The 15,200-nt window shown below is 45.1% G+C and overlaps 1 protein-coding gene across 2 annotated transcripts in view; it reads left to right on the top strand.

The window, feature by feature from the left end:
- The window catches only part of DIS3L2 (DIS3 like 3'-5' exoribonuclease 2), a 195,037-nt gene that overhangs the window by 83,363 nt on the left and 96,474 nt on the right, over positions 1–15,200 (top strand). The gene's annotated exons all lie outside the window — the stretch shown is intronic.

Raw genomic sequence — 15,200 nt, 5'->3', positions numbered from 1 at the left:
TGACGGCTCTTGATCAGGTTAGCAGCTGGCAAATGCAGTCCCTCCCTGCAGCCTGGCGACTTCGTGCTGTCCACCTACCTCACATTACCCATCCCTGTAACTTAGTGATGCTCCCACCAGCTCTCGGGAGCTACACGGTCTGTTGGGTGGTAGACACTCTGACATCGCTGGTCTACCCAAAATGAGCAGATTTGCTGCGCTTCAAAGTGTTGGATTTCAGATGTCTTTACTAGAAAAAGTTTTAAAGACAAAAGTAATTTGTTTAGAACCTCACTTTGCAATAAAGGAAGGTGCAAGAAACAGAAACAATAAATGCATTACTAAGATGATACAGTGTGTTCCTCTCCCATCCTTGCTTATGCTCGAGCATCCTGTCTCAATTGGCAGATTCATTGCTTTCTTGCGTATTGCTGAGGTGAAACAGCACCATGAGCCTGATCCCTCACAGCACTGCACTGGTACAAGCACCTGCATGTATGTAGCAAGCTCCCCCTTAGTTTATCTGTGTTGTTGGCATGGAGGTTAGCAATTTGTGCGTATAAGTTGATGAACTGCAGCCGTTTGTATCTGTACCTGGACTTCAGATGTTACTTTGGACCTAATCCTGCTCTGTAGCCTGAGACCTCCTTACTCCTTCAGCTTTACTGGTTTTCCATTGCCACACAATGGAGTAATTCAGGGGAGAATTACTCTCCTGATTGACTAGTGGTAACGCTGAGATACCAGATCCTCACTGTAGGCTTCAAGTAGCTTAGAAAAACCCCTCCAGATACTGAAATCTGTGGCTCAGAAGTTACTGGAAAGTGCTTATTTTTATATTCTTGACTACATTTCAGTAGCATTCTCTGTTTCTTCTGACCAAGTTCTTTCAAGCAAATAAAGAGCTTGACTTGTCTCCAGTCAGACAATCAGTTTTGGAAACAAATTCCAAGTGCATTTCTTGCTTTTATTGCTGAATTATTACACTGGGACTTATCAAGGTGATAACAGTTTTGCAGTTAAGCCATTTAAATCCCTCTCTGCCCCTTCCTGACCACAGTGCACACTACAAAGTAGATTTCCTTTTGATCCTCTCAAATATAAACATTTAACAGTCCAGGTTTTTAAGACAATTATTTGAGCTTAATTTGCTAATCCTTTTAATGTCAACTGCCACACCGCTGACTAACTAGTCTGTGGTCTAAAAACATATGGAGGTAACAGGAGACTTCTAGTTATGGAAAGTGAGATAAAGATGAGTCTTCTTTTTTGTTTGAGAGGTTTGTCTACCCAGAAAAAGATGAGTTTTAGTAGTAAACGTAGCATGATTTGTAGCAGAGTGGGCTCCTGCAGCTGGGGTCCTGGCTGTAGTCTCTTCTGGTCTCACCCATCAGACCTTGAGAAGTCCCAAGGTGGCTTGTTTTTAACATGGTATTAAATATTAGCTTTCACCTTGTGAGCAATAAGCACGCTGTGGTGTGGCAATAAGCACACTGGCCCAGGCTGGCACCCAGAAGAAGACACCTGGACCCCGGTATCTGCTCTGGGTGCCCCTTGTTTTCCAGGGGCACTCACACTGTGTTCAGTGACACCCGCCTCTGTGAGTGCCCATCTCTGCTGTCCTCCATCCATGTTGATCTGTTAGGCCCCCCAGGTACTGTACAGTGCTCTGGGAGTACAATATACACTCAATTGCAGTGAAATAAGGGCTCGTCTTTCCTCCTGAAACAGCCATGTTAACACTTCTAAATAGCTCATCCTAATTCAGTTTGCATATTGCTCACCTGACTAGAGTAAACATGAATTAGAATTTAGCTTGAAAATGCTTTCATTTATAGTAAATCACCGGAGCTGTAAATTTTCTAGGGTCATGCATTAAGTCTTTGGGATTTGGAACCGAGACCTGAGCGAGGTCTTGCTTTTTCTGTTTTCTCTTCCTGAGATCGCTTCTCGTTACCTGTCACCATGGGAAACGACCCTTTCCTCCTCAAAAGGTGACCTGTGTTCTGCTGACCAGCGTCCCCAGTGTGGTCGGGTCTGTTTGTGAGTCAGTGTACAGAGCACGGAGGTAGAGGCTCTGCACCGGAGGGATTTGTGAGTGTGGTTTTAGAGGAAGGTGAGACAATGTGATTCACCGAGCTGCTGAGGCTGGGCAAGAGGAGGGAAGGATATTTTGTCCATGCCATCTTGTAAATATATTCCTTGATCTTCCTGCAAGTCTTTCAGTTTTACAGGAAGCCTGTTCTTGCCATGCATAGTCTGTTTGGATAGCAACTGTGATCTCACCTACATAGCCTGTTGCAGAATTCCTTCCAAGAGATCTTTTTTTTTTTTTCTCATTTCTCCAGTAGTGGCTCACAAAGAAAGGTTTACATAATATTTTAATATTACTTAAGGCAGAAAAGATCCAAACCTCGTGGATGGCCTTGAAATCTTTTAGCTGATTTAACACTCTCCTCTGCTACTGGTGCACGGTTTTGCCATGGACATCTGCTTTTTACCTGTATAGGTGCATCTGTTTGTAAAATTTGGCAAGTATTTCATAGGCACTCCCAACTTACTAGATTGTAAAGAGCACCAAAAACTTCTAATGAAAAGCACTAGGCAAGTATTAGGTGTTGGCATCACATACTGTGGTAGTATTTTATAGAGAGCATGAAGTTTCATAAAATATCAGAATAGCGTGTTTGAGGAAACTTCCAGATACTTTAAATGTGATAATTCAGATAGGACCAGAGTTCTCCTTTTATTATTCAGCTTGACTGGAATTGGTATTTTTGCATTAGAAGTTTGAGGAGTGTTTGGTTTCTGCTTTTAGGGAAACATTGGAGGATTAGTGTCATAGAGACAAATTTTGATGGGTGCAAAATTTCAACCATTTTCCGGTCTTTTCCAGTGTTTCAACATGTAATTTTCATTTCCTTGTTTGCTTTGCTTTGCACTTGGTGTTTCAATGATGTGGGACAAAATATAGCCCCTGAGCAGAAGAGGGGTGAGGGCAAAGGAGGAAATGCAAATTTCAAAGGTGGGTGCAGGAGACAGGGGCTGGAGGAGGAGGCCGTTTGAAGAGGTGTAGCCAGGAATCTAAGAAACCCAAAAGCTATTTCTAAGACTCATTCCAAATGTTTCTAATTTCATTCATATCTTTTTGTTTCCTTTACTGCTTAACTGGGACAAGAAACTAAAGCCAGGAAAGTCCGATCATAGTGGGAAACAAAAACCTAAATATTGGAGAGAGAAAAAAGGCCGTTCTTTGCAAAGCGGTTCTGCCTTTTGCTTGTCTCCCATTGTTGGTGTTACTGTGGAAAATGTATAACATCACTCTTTTGGAAAGCTCTTGAGCCTGTGCAAGTAGAGATGGTTTATATAGTCTAACATGGAAGAACTTGAGGGTATCTATTTCTTTACCATTTGCCTAATAATAAGTGAGCCTGTTGACCTCCGCTGGACTATTACAAATGTGAAACTTGGCACTCAAAATTGCTTGCTCTAAATTTTCCAGTTGCTTTCTCTTTTTCCATTTGATGTCATCCTGCCAACTAGTGATTTTATTATTATAAACAGGACATTGTATTCACTTTTAAGAAGAAATATGAAGCTGAAGGTAAAATTACAAACTGCAGTTTCTCAGCTGGCAAAATACAAAACAATGAGCTAAAAATACTGAGCAGGGAAAGGGTGCTGTGGCAAGAAACTCTGAAATATCCACAAGATGGATGTGGTCGGAGGAGCAGAAACGGACTGACTTCAACTGAGCAGCTCTAAACTCCCGAGAATTGCCAAATGGTTGAGGTTGGAAGGCACCTCTGGAGATCATCTACTCCAACCCCCTTGCTCAAAGCAGGGTCAGCTAGAGCAGGCTGCTCAGGGCTGTGTCCATTAGGGGTTTGGATACCTCCAAAGATGGAGATTTCACAAACCCTCTGAGGAACGTGTTCTGGGGTTCAATCACCCTTAGAAAAATATTGGTGTTTTTTACATTTAAATGGAATCTCCTGTATTTTGTGCCTGTTGCCTTTTGTCCTGCTGCTGGATACCACTGGAAAGAGCCTGTCTCTGTCATCTTTACTCCCAACCATGAGGTATATTGATAAGATCTCCCTGCCAGAGCCATATCTTCTCGAAGCAGAACGGCTCTCTCAGCCTCTCCTTGCAGGTTGGGTTGGATGCTCAAATTCCATAATCATCATCGAGGTCCTTCAGCAAACTTCTACCAGTGGGTTGATGTCTTGCATGTACTGGGGAGCCCAGAACTGGACACAGTGCTCCAGCTGTGGTCTCACCAGTGCCAAGTAGAGGGGAAGAATTTAAGGACTGCATTTCTTGAGCTGCTGGCAGCCCTCTTCCTAATGCAGCCCAGGAGGCTGTTATCTGCCTTTGCTAGAATGGCATGTTGTTGGTTCTTGTTCTGCTTGTCCATCAGGACCCAAGGTCCGATTCTGCCAAACTGCTTTCCAGCTCATTGGTCTACAAGCTGTACTGGTGCACAGGGTTATTCCTCCCCATGTGCAGGACTTTGCTTTTCCCTTTGAGCTTCATGAGATTCCCATCAGCCCATTTCTCTCCTGAGGTCCCTCTGAATAGCAGCATAACTCTCTGTTCCTCTCACAAGGCTAAAAGGCCTGGAGAGCATCAGACCAGAGGACAGCAAGGATCCACTGCATTGGCAGGAGACAATTAATGCTCGCTGTTTCCCTTGCAGGGCAGAGTTAATGAACTGTGCTTTTGCAGGCAAAGAGCTCTAATGCAATGAAGCTTTCAGTTAAAATTTGCATCTTGGTATTTCAGCGTGTGACCTCAATTGCAACTGACCTAAAGCTCTCTGAGTTATTGAAGGCTAAATTGTCATTTTGGCTGCCCATTCAGAAATGTAGCATCCGTCCTTTGGTTGCTAAGGGAGGCGGAGTCGAGATGGCTCTGCTGTCTCTGTGTCCACTGTGGAGGGAAGCTCTGGAGCACTGTTTGGAACTGGAAAGCACTGGCAGCAGGGCAGTACCTGTGCTGGCGTCCTGCCCGCTATTTATTTCTTTCTTGAGGAGTGTTACAGCTGGTAACAGGGATTAGCAGTGCTTATAGTAAAGGTTTGACAGCGTGCTCTTTGCTGTAGGTGCCCCAGGAGATTATTGGCTGATAAAATTAGAGGTGACGGTAAAAATGGCAGCCTCGAGCTGTGCAAGGGGTGTTGGAGGAAAGCAGTCAGCCTCTGAAACAGATGTCTTTTCAAGGCAGGTGGACGGTTTTAGTTAGAAATGAGTGCAAGTCAGATAAAACATCATTAAACAGCTTGTTTCCTGGAGATTTTCCACTACAAAAAGCTAGTGTTAAGTAGAGCAAGACTTACTCAGCTATAATAGGATATGTAAAAATGCTCTGGGTTCTGATGGAAACTGAGAAATGACTTGTTTAGCAAATGTATAAGCAACATTGCTACAGACTTGACTGTTATCTTGGCGTGGAGAGGAGACACAAACAGAGCCAGATTATGATCTCGGCCCTCTCACTGAGCTGTTCTGTGACTAATTTAATGTTCTCCATGGGGAGATACAAGGCATACAAAGGATTACTCAGTGGTGTCTGGGGATATCAGATCTAGTCCCTCTCTAACAGGATTGATTCCAGAAGATGGTGATGATGGCCATACCTCCTCTGGGTATTTCTGCTGTCCAGGCAGTGTGGGGAACGGTGCTCTTCATGGTTGGGTGAGGAGAGCTTGCTCTAGCTCCATCCTTGCCCGTTAGCTGAGTAAGTAAAACCAGATAAATACAGTGCTGCTGTCAGAGTGATGTGATTCAGCTCCTTGCTTCTGGTTGGCTTCTTTGGGTCCTCCTCTCTGTTTTCATAACATTTTCTACTACACTATAGCTACAGTAATTGTGGTGACACTGTTTTGTACGAAATGATACATGGTCTTTGCTCTCAGATGCTGTTGTTACCAGTTGCTGGTGTACACAGACACACTGGCAGCTCCACTGGTGTTTTTCCTTACAGGAAGGTGCGTGTGGTCGTTGGAAGTGCAGCTTCAAGCGGAATCAGTGGTGTGTAGTTGGACAGGATTATTGCATTCTGATCTTGTAGGCCATCAAAACTAAGATTCCTTAGTTAAGAATCTGTTTGGTTGTGGAAAACAGTAATAACTTTTGCAACTAGATTGTTATACATACAGTCTTGTTCCTGCCTGGCTGTCTATTTTATGGAGAAAAATGGAGAGAATAACAGAGGGAGATGAGGGTAAAATCTTAAATCAATTTGAGAATGTGTCCATTTCTCACTGGATTTCACCGGATCACAAGGTGGGCTTTTGGTAAGCAGAAGAAAGTGCCCTGTTGCCTCATGTTTATATATCTTAAGTGGCCCAGTTCAGGTGTACCGAATTATAATGCCACTTTCCTTGATATCACAGTGCTTTGCTGGTGTGTTTTCTTGCTACAGGTCAGACAGCACAGGGCTAGATCAGAGATGAAGGATCCAAGTCCTGGTGTCAACCCAGGTATCTGTTTCTGAGGCTGTAGATGAAGAGACTCAAAACTTCTTCAGTAGATGAGGCAGTTTATCCCCACCATGGTATTTCAAGGCTGATCCCTGATTGCAAGGACAGGCTGGTCATTACCAGGAACAGCATTTTCCTTGTGGCTCCTTTCTGATGGAGTGGTCTGAAGCATGCTTTGACCTGTCCATCTGCCCTGAAGTTTTGGGGTGGTTGGATCCTTGTTCCCAGGTTATTCTCAGATCCTTAATCTCTAAAAAGAAAAAAGAAATAATAAATCATGATATAGATGACACGCATGAAGGTGTATGAGGCAGAGTTGTACTGGAGGTACCACAGAATGGATTAGAAACGGGGCAGTCTGGAAGAGACTAACAAAAATACTCTGGGAGATGAAGGATTGATTTACAAAAAAGGATTAACTGTTCAATGTGTGTTTGCCAACACTGAAATGAGAAGTTTGTGAAAGATATAGTAGTTGATAGTTAAAATATGTGGACCGAAATGAAAAAATGAGAATCATTTAAGGTGGTGAGAGGATAGAAAGGGGTATTATGAGGACAAGTAAGGTAAGACAAAGAGGAAACCTTTCCTGTCCAACCTAAAATAGACTGTAGCGTAGACTGCTAAAGAAAGCACTGGAAACTCCATCACTAGAGATGCTTAATACTACACTGGAGAAAGTCCTTGCAAATGTATTGTCATGAGTAGTCTGGCTCTGACCTATGGGGGTAGGATGACCTAATGTCTCTTCCATTTCTAGCTCTGTGCATCTATGATTAAAGTAGTTTATATAATGCAAGTGCATTTTCAATTACACTCCACCTTCTTGCGTGGGATAGTGGTGGTGCAGAGACCTCATTATATTTGTGGCACAATTACAGCATGACTTGTAGGAAATACTGCTGGTACTTGGTCTCTCAGACGCTCTGATCCCGTTTATATATATGTTGGCTTTTCAAGCCATTTAGGTCTGTTACAAGACTGCAGTGCTCTTTTTTCCATCTTCCTCCTTACTTGGAGGCCATAAATATATAGAAGGAGTAATTGATTCTCGTTCAGCAATCCAGCGAGCAGTCATTGGTGAACATGTAAATGTTTATTGTTGTAGATGTGTAATACATCACGATTCATTATCAGCCACTCTCTTGGACTAAGGTCTGTTTTCTGAACCAGAACAGGACATTAGCTAAAACATAAACACAGAGAAATTAAAAAAGCAGTACTGGCTCGATGTAGAAAGTTGGGTTTTCGGTGCATGTTATGCTGTGCTGGATTTTTGTGGGGCTCATAACAATTAGTGTTTGGAGGGGGCGGTTTTTGCTTCCAATTATAAAATAATTTCATCTCATTTTGAAATTTACGCACCATGCAAAGAGAGTTTTGTGATGTGTCAGATATCTTAGTTGGTGTGTTACAGGGCATTCAGAGTGCCTTCAGAGATTTGTCAGGGTACTTCTATTGCATGCATATTTTTTTAATGTGTTCCTTTTAAGAATCTGCCTTGGAAGGAGCCACTCTGGGGTTTTCACTAAAATCTGCCAGCATCAAGTGTGACAAATGTGGTAGACACTACATGTAATAGATGTTTTTAGGAGTGGGATGTTGAAGTTCAAGCACTCTAAATGTTCTAGCACTGATTGTTCTCCGAAATTTCTCTCGGCAAAAGAGTACTTCATCCCCATTTGAGTGATGAACATCAGTGGAATTGGTCCCATGCTTATTGGCACTTTATAACAAATCTGCGCAGACACCCTGGTTGAGCTGGGTTTACTTGTGATTGAAGAATGAGATTGATTTTTGTAGTTGCCATAACAATTGGACTGTTGTGTGAAAAAATGTTAGTAGCGTTCACTGGAGTGAGTTGACAGCTCTAGGATGCCTGCTCCCAAATTAAAACAACTGTTTCCAGCTCTGAGAAATGATGTCTGTGTAACTTTTGCAAGATGGAGCTCAGCGGGGTCTTAGAAATGACCTGAAGAGTTTAAAGATTCTAAAAGTGCCTTTGCTGTGCTTAATTTTAAAATGCCAGCTTTGAGCTGGAGTTAATAAGGGTAAAGCAGGAGGCTGAGCTTTCACTCCCACCAGGCTATTGTATGTACTCACGGAGTGGAGAGAACAGGACAATCTAAGGAGTCCCTAGAAGAATGTAAATGCACTGCAAGTGTCTAGACATGCAGTCACTCGTACTGTAAATGTCTTCGCACTGACACACTCAAGTTTGAAGAAGGCTTGCATTGCCTAAACTTTAATAAACGAAATGATAGTCGTTACTGCCTCACCTCCAGCTGCAGTAGTCTGGTCTTTGGAAATAGCCTAATTCTTCTGCAAAAGTTGTAGGCTGATGCTTCAGGAGTGGTTGGATGACTGGAGGGACTGTGGGCTGTGAGCACCGAGCCGTGGGCAGGACAGGATGGTCAGCGTGTGGGCAGCCCCTGAGCTGCTTGAATCTTCAGTCGTGCAGTGTTGGTGTGCTGGGAGTTCACAGGCAGCAGGTTTCGGCCACCTTTTCCAGGGTGGTGGGTGCTGTGGCTTCTGGTGTGTTCTTTGTTCTCTCTTTTAGTTGTTTTGAATGTGTTGGTTTTCATGAATGATGAGTAAACACTGCAGGACACTGCTTCAGTCTGAAGGTTGCCCTTGGGAAAGAGTCAGGATAGGGAGGTAAATAAGGTAATTAAGTTTAGGCACGTTAATTCTATCAGCTTTCTGAGCAGGTGAAGTGGAGAGGGGGGTGCTGATGTCTTCTCCCTGGTGTCCGGTGATAGGATGCATGGAAATGATTCAAAGCTGCACCAAGGGAACTTTAGACTGGACATTAGGAAGCATTTCTTTGCCAAGAGGGTGGTCAAACACCAGAACAGACTTCCTAGAGAGGTGGTTGATGTCCCAAGCCTGTCAGTGTTTAAGAGGCATTTGGACAATGCCCTTGACTATGTGGTTAACTTGCTCAGCCCAGTGGTCAGGCAGTTGGACTAGATGATCATTGTTGGTCTCTTCCAACTGAAATCTACTCTCCCCTACCCTATCCAAGTCTCCGTGTCCCAGTTTCTTGTTGGGAGACCTTTGGTGGTTCCCTGCTCAGCCCCTTCCTTAGGTGCTCTGGTTTGCTGGCAGAGGAGCCCAGCTCTTTGTTTCTCTCTTGTGAGACCTGGCAGTCAAAATTCTGCCTGTGAGCTCAGCCCTGAACAGTCCAAGTTCAGGCAAATGGCAAAGTCAGGGCTTCAACCTGAGTGCCTTGAGTTGGTGGTGGCTCCAGCCAGGGCCAGGAGGGGTGGTGGTCTGTGGCACACAGAGGCATGGACACAGTTAGGCTGCCCAGCTGACTTGTGCTCGTGGTGCCTGGAATGTCCCTTCTCCATCCTCTGCTTCCCCTTGTTCCCAAATAGCTGGTTCGTACTTGCTTCTTTAGGACTCTGCCTGCCATGAATGGTCACTTCAGCTGGTGAGGACATCTGGCTTCATCGAGGGTTTTCTGATGCTCTGGTGGGTACATGCAGTTCTCGGACTGTTCTTTCACGGTTGTTGGCATTTGTTGGAGTGGGGAAAGTCTGGGCTCCGTGTCTCTGCTGGCAAGTTGACTCATCTGCGTGCTGCTGGCTGGGAAGGCCGTCCAGTTGTTAGGAGACTGCAGGGTGCTGCTTCCCTACTGTGTACAAACCGGTGCTTTTCTCCATTAGCAGCACCAGGCTGCTTTTACAGAAAAACACGCTGGTAACACCCAAACTTTGCCCAACAACTGGCCATGGCAGAAACCTTACCTGTAATACAGCCTGAGGCCATGGCTTACAAATGCAAAGCTTCATCTTGATCCAGGTAGCCTTCCACTGGAGTGAAGATGGAGCCCTGACCACTGGGACTTGCAATCTCCTTGTGTCGTAGGTGTTTATATTTTATGGCTAAACTAACCGATATGTTGAATTCTGAACAGTTTAGCTGGCAAAAATTGATATATTGTACCAAACCTTGCAGCACCAAACGTACAGTATTTTCTCTGTTGATTCTTGCGGATACCTTTGCGTAGATGTACGTATTTACACAAAGAAAAACAAACTGCTGTACAGTTCTGTGATCTGTGAACATTTTAATTACCATGACGGTAATTCCAGCTCACCAACAGACTACTTATCTTACCTCTACCACTGCACTAGCTGTTTATTTTAGCTCCTGTTAAAGGTAAAAAAGACTAACTGCTCTGCGGATATGCTTGTCCCCTTTAATTAGTCTTCCTTAGCTGTGCAAAGAGAAACTGCACTTAATTAGCTTTCCTTAAATTAGGATTGATATACCAGCCCCTGTATGTGCACGCTGTTGTTACTGTCTAATAAACTAAGTGCTCTATTATGCAATTTTTTTTTCCCCAGATGGTTGATTTGGAAGATGGCAGACGGAGCCAGCGTGCAAGCTTTGGCTTTAGCAGGGCTCTCGTCACTGCCTCGGGGCTGGAGGTGGCTGGAACAGCGCTCCTGGGCTCTGCCCGGGGCTGGCAGGCTGTGGGCAGTCTGTGTGTGGCACGTGCTAGCAGGTCCACCACGCTCAGGGTGAGCCCTTCCCCTGATCCTCCAAAACTCTCGTAGGCATTGCCCGGCTCTGGTGCATGAAACCTCTGGCCATGAGGAGGAGGGAGAAAAGGTTTTATTCTTCTGTCAACAGAAACTCCATGCCAGAGCAGGTCGACCTCTGCAAACCTGCATTAAACATATGCTGTGTGGACAAAGAGGCTCCTGAAAAAAAGCGGAAGTTTCCACACCAAAATGTTTGTTTTCGATCAATGTGAGGAGGCTGGGGGGTTCTTAGAAGCACGTGTTTATCTCTAGTCCTTTCCAGCATGAAAACCAGAAAATCTCTTAACTCTGTGTGTGTCTGTATCTCCTAACCCGGTTTCCTTTAACTAACCAAGTTGTGTGTATGTTGGAACAAGTGGACTTGGAACATCTCATTACTTTTACAAAGTCTGTTTTGACAATTTTAAATGAATAAAACAGATTTTTATTAGGTGTAATGACAATGAGAGATGGCTCCTTCGGGGCTTTTAAAGAAGGGGGAGAAAGGGATGATCAAGCTTCTTAACCCACAAGGTCAGCTTGGCGGCCCTCCAGAACCTGGAGACAGCTGCCAATTTGTACTTACCTGTGGTCAATGCAAATGTGCATACATGTAGCTGGGATATTTGCTTGTGCTTAAGCAATGTCTTTGTTAGCAGGTGCATAAAAAGCCCTGTTGCCTTGAGGTTTAGTCGTACAACCCACTGTGGGTTGGTTTTGTTATTGGTTACGGTCAGAAATGTGCTCTGATCTCTGAGAGATCCGTTGTGCCACAGCCTTTGGGGTATTGTACGCCCAGACAGTATGGTCAGGGGAGGAATTTGAGTGGCTCCTTCCTCTTCACAGAGGTGGACTTGCCACATAGCTGGGAGCAACGTTATTTCTTCACCCAGATGGTTTTTGTCAGCTGCCTCCAGGGTCCTCCCCGGGGGTTTGCACAGGAGTGGCTGGTGTAGGTGCCAAGGGAGGGGACAACCCGCAGAGCAGCGGGCAGCCTGCACCACCCGCTCCCGGCCTTTCCTCCCCTTGCTTCCCACCACTTTGCCCCGATTCCCTCCGGGACGAGAGGTGGTGATAAAAGGTGATCCCGGTAGGGCTGGAGGAACAGCAGGAGGAGATATCTGAGAACATGCCTTCCTTGGAGACCTTGCCCTGGAGGAGCACGCGTGTGGGGTTCTGCCCTTGGGCTCAGTGCCGCCGTCCCATCCCTTGCCGGATTGTTTTCTTTCCCACATGCCAGCCCCGGTTCCTATAGCCATCTGAAACTTCTCCAGTAATAAAATCTGAAAGCCAGAAATATAATTCATCACACTTAATAACACAATTACTGGTGAGGGGGATTTGCTTCACAAACTTCAGCTAGGTGTGCTGCTGCGTGCCAGGATTATCTCGCTGCTCTGAACCCTGAGCTCTGCCTGCAGATCGGCTTCTCTTGTCCCAGTGACTACCTGGCCATGGGCTCTGCAACGCTTCTGCAGAGTCCATATGCCAGGGAGTATCATTCCCTGTGTTCCTTGCTCAGTGACTTTCTTACCTCACCTTGCAGTCTCTGCCCAGAATAAACTGCCTGTGACAAGCTACAAGTCCAAGTCCCTTGAGTAGTTTTAAAGGAGAAGCGGATCTGAGCCTGGTGGTAAAACATATCCCAGCTGTGCTGCGCGTAGAAATGCTGGTGAGAAATGCTAAATCAGTATTTGTCTGGACCCCTCTTCGGCTTTGCTTCTGTGAGTTGAAGTCTCTCAGACGGCAGGCTGTGGCTGTGCCTGCAGTCTGCATGCTAAGAGGCTGCTCGGAGCCCGGCCAGCGTGGCCAGAGGGCACCAAGCTGGGGCTGGGGCTGCCCTGCCGGCCCCACAGCTTGGGCTTTCTGAGCTGGGGCCACCGCTGACCTCTGCGGTAGATTTGGCTGGCCAAATACATCTCGGCAAAGCAGCCCATTAGTTGCTGCCCTTGTATAAATGCGTTCAGAATTTGGCACCTGTGTATTTCTGCTCGCTTCTTTCCAGGGCAGGCTGCAAATATGCACTCCGTTGAAACCAATCTGCTAATTTTTGAACTGCCTGGAGCTACGATTCGCAATGGGTGGCAGATGCTTGTGGTTGCAGGCCCTGAACATCTGGGATAAGCTATCTATTCCCCTGACACAGGAACCCACAGTCTCTTTGAAGAAGCTCTTAAACCTTTTTTCTTGGTCACTTGTCAGATAAAGCAAGCCGTTAGTTCAGTGCCGTTTGCTCTTTTAAGTGAAGTAACTTAAAGGGAGATTTACTAGATGTGGCTGGGGGGGAGTCCCAGTGCCAGGAGCCGTTGCCTTTCTACGCTGTGGGTTAGAGGGACCTGGTGCATCAATACCTGCAGGTTGGCACAAACACACGTCCCCATAGTGCACGTAGTATAGGTGTCTGCGTATCTGCATAGACAGGGCTCCCTAAAGAAAGTTGCACAGTACCTTGGAGTGCAGGTATCCTGAAATTCCATCCATAGGTGGAGTTTTAAGGTATGTATATTTATGGAAGTAAGGGTGTTTGCAAGCCTTTAAAAATTGTTTGATTCCCGGTGCTGGATAACTAGGCAGCAACAGATCAAAGTCCCAGTGTAGTTGAAAAGATTTTCTAACTTTCAGTGTCACGATCTCTAATTTGTTTAGATGCATGCAAAGGATCAGAAACTAACGTGCATCTGGGGATTAAGGCAGCTTTGCTATCCAATCTGAAAGCTAGCATATTCTAAAAGATTTTCAAAGTCTCGGAAGGCAGTGAAGTGCTTTACTGATTTTTATGTCTTTGAAAATCTCTATTTAGTGTGCCTGGTGGAATTACATAAATACATGCTGCCAGCTGTCTGACACCAACAGATACCACCCAGGGCATTTAAGTGCCAAAGTGATAGGCCTGCGAAGATAGAAACACTGCTCTCGCTGTGCAAGCACCCATGCAAAGAGACTAAGATCTGCTAATTCCACGTGAAACTTGCTCCTTTAAGAGTTCACTGTAATTTTTCCCTTCCCACCTCTCCTACCCCAGGAGTGTATCAGTGGTTATGCTGTAAGAAAAATAATATGTGTTTTCATTATACATCTCTGGAAGGGAGTTACCATCATGATATGAGTTTTCCTGCGGCAAAGAGAAAAGAAGAAAAAAAGCAGTCTGATCTCCTCCTTGGCAGCCTCAGCCTGTACCATTGTGCTTGGGGATCTTTTAACTAGGGAGGGGCTGAATTTATTCTAAAGGTTAAGATAAAAGCAAAATACACCAGCAAACCCATTCCTTTGTTGTCTTCACTGATCTTCAGCTCCAGTCCCACATTCCACACGTTGCTTGGGTGAACCCTGCTGTAGTCCAGGGCCTCAGGCAAGAAGTTGCTGTGGGGCAGCTCAGGATGAAGTGAGCCCCTAAAGCAGGACTTCAGGAAGTTTTACTTCTTGAACTCTTCAGGTTTTGGGTCTCGTTGATGCCCAGTTCTGCTCTATTAAACATGATGATTCCTGAGTCAGGTGCTCTATTTTGTCTCATCTGCATGGCCCTGGACCATATCTGTGTTCCATCCTGGTACGTTCCCGGTATATGGGACATCAGTACGTAAGCCTTCCAGGGCAGGGCTGCATATTCCAGGTACCACCTAGTACAGCAGATTTGCAAGGGCATTCAGCATTTCCTAAGCGCCAAGTTGATTTGCTAGATCTAATTAGCTGGTTTGGAGCTCTTTCATTCCACAGCTGTTGTAGTGTTTCATATTGAACCTGCTTTTCCCTTTGGTGTACAATAGCCAACGTAGATGTTACAAACTACTGCGCCCCTTGGGTGTCTTTACTGAGACCAAAACTCTCACTCATTTTTGTTACCCCTCAGCTTGGTTTGTAGCTCTTTTCGCTGCCTCTGCTTTGTGCTAACTGTGCTCGTGGAGTTTCAGATGCTGCGATATCTGCTCTTATGCATGGGGATGGGGGTTATTTGTGTTCCACTTAGCTTTGCAATTAGGAACAATCTATTTTTACTCTAGCTGCAAGGCATCAAGGCTCTTTCCTGCTTGTTTCTTTGGAGTGAACTTGATGGGCTAAATTGTTTAGTTTTTGCGGAGGAAAATCAGTAATGAGATGAAAGCTGTTAAGAGCAAGCAGTAAAACCAAAAAGAAAAATGAAAAAAATAAAAAAGGCAAGGAGATTCACTTGTCTACCCCCCCCCCTTTTTTTTTTTTTT

This window comes from Calidris pugnax, unplaced genomic scaffold (assembly GCF_001431845.1).
Source record: "Calidris pugnax isolate Ruff unplaced genomic scaffold, ASM143184v1 scaffold111, whole genome shotgun sequence".
NCBI classification, from domain to species: domain Eukaryota; kingdom Metazoa; phylum Chordata; class Aves; order Charadriiformes; family Scolopacidae; genus Calidris; species Calidris pugnax.
The sequence above is the reverse complement of the archived record's forward strand: the minus strand, read 5'-3'. Positions and strand labels throughout refer to the sequence as shown.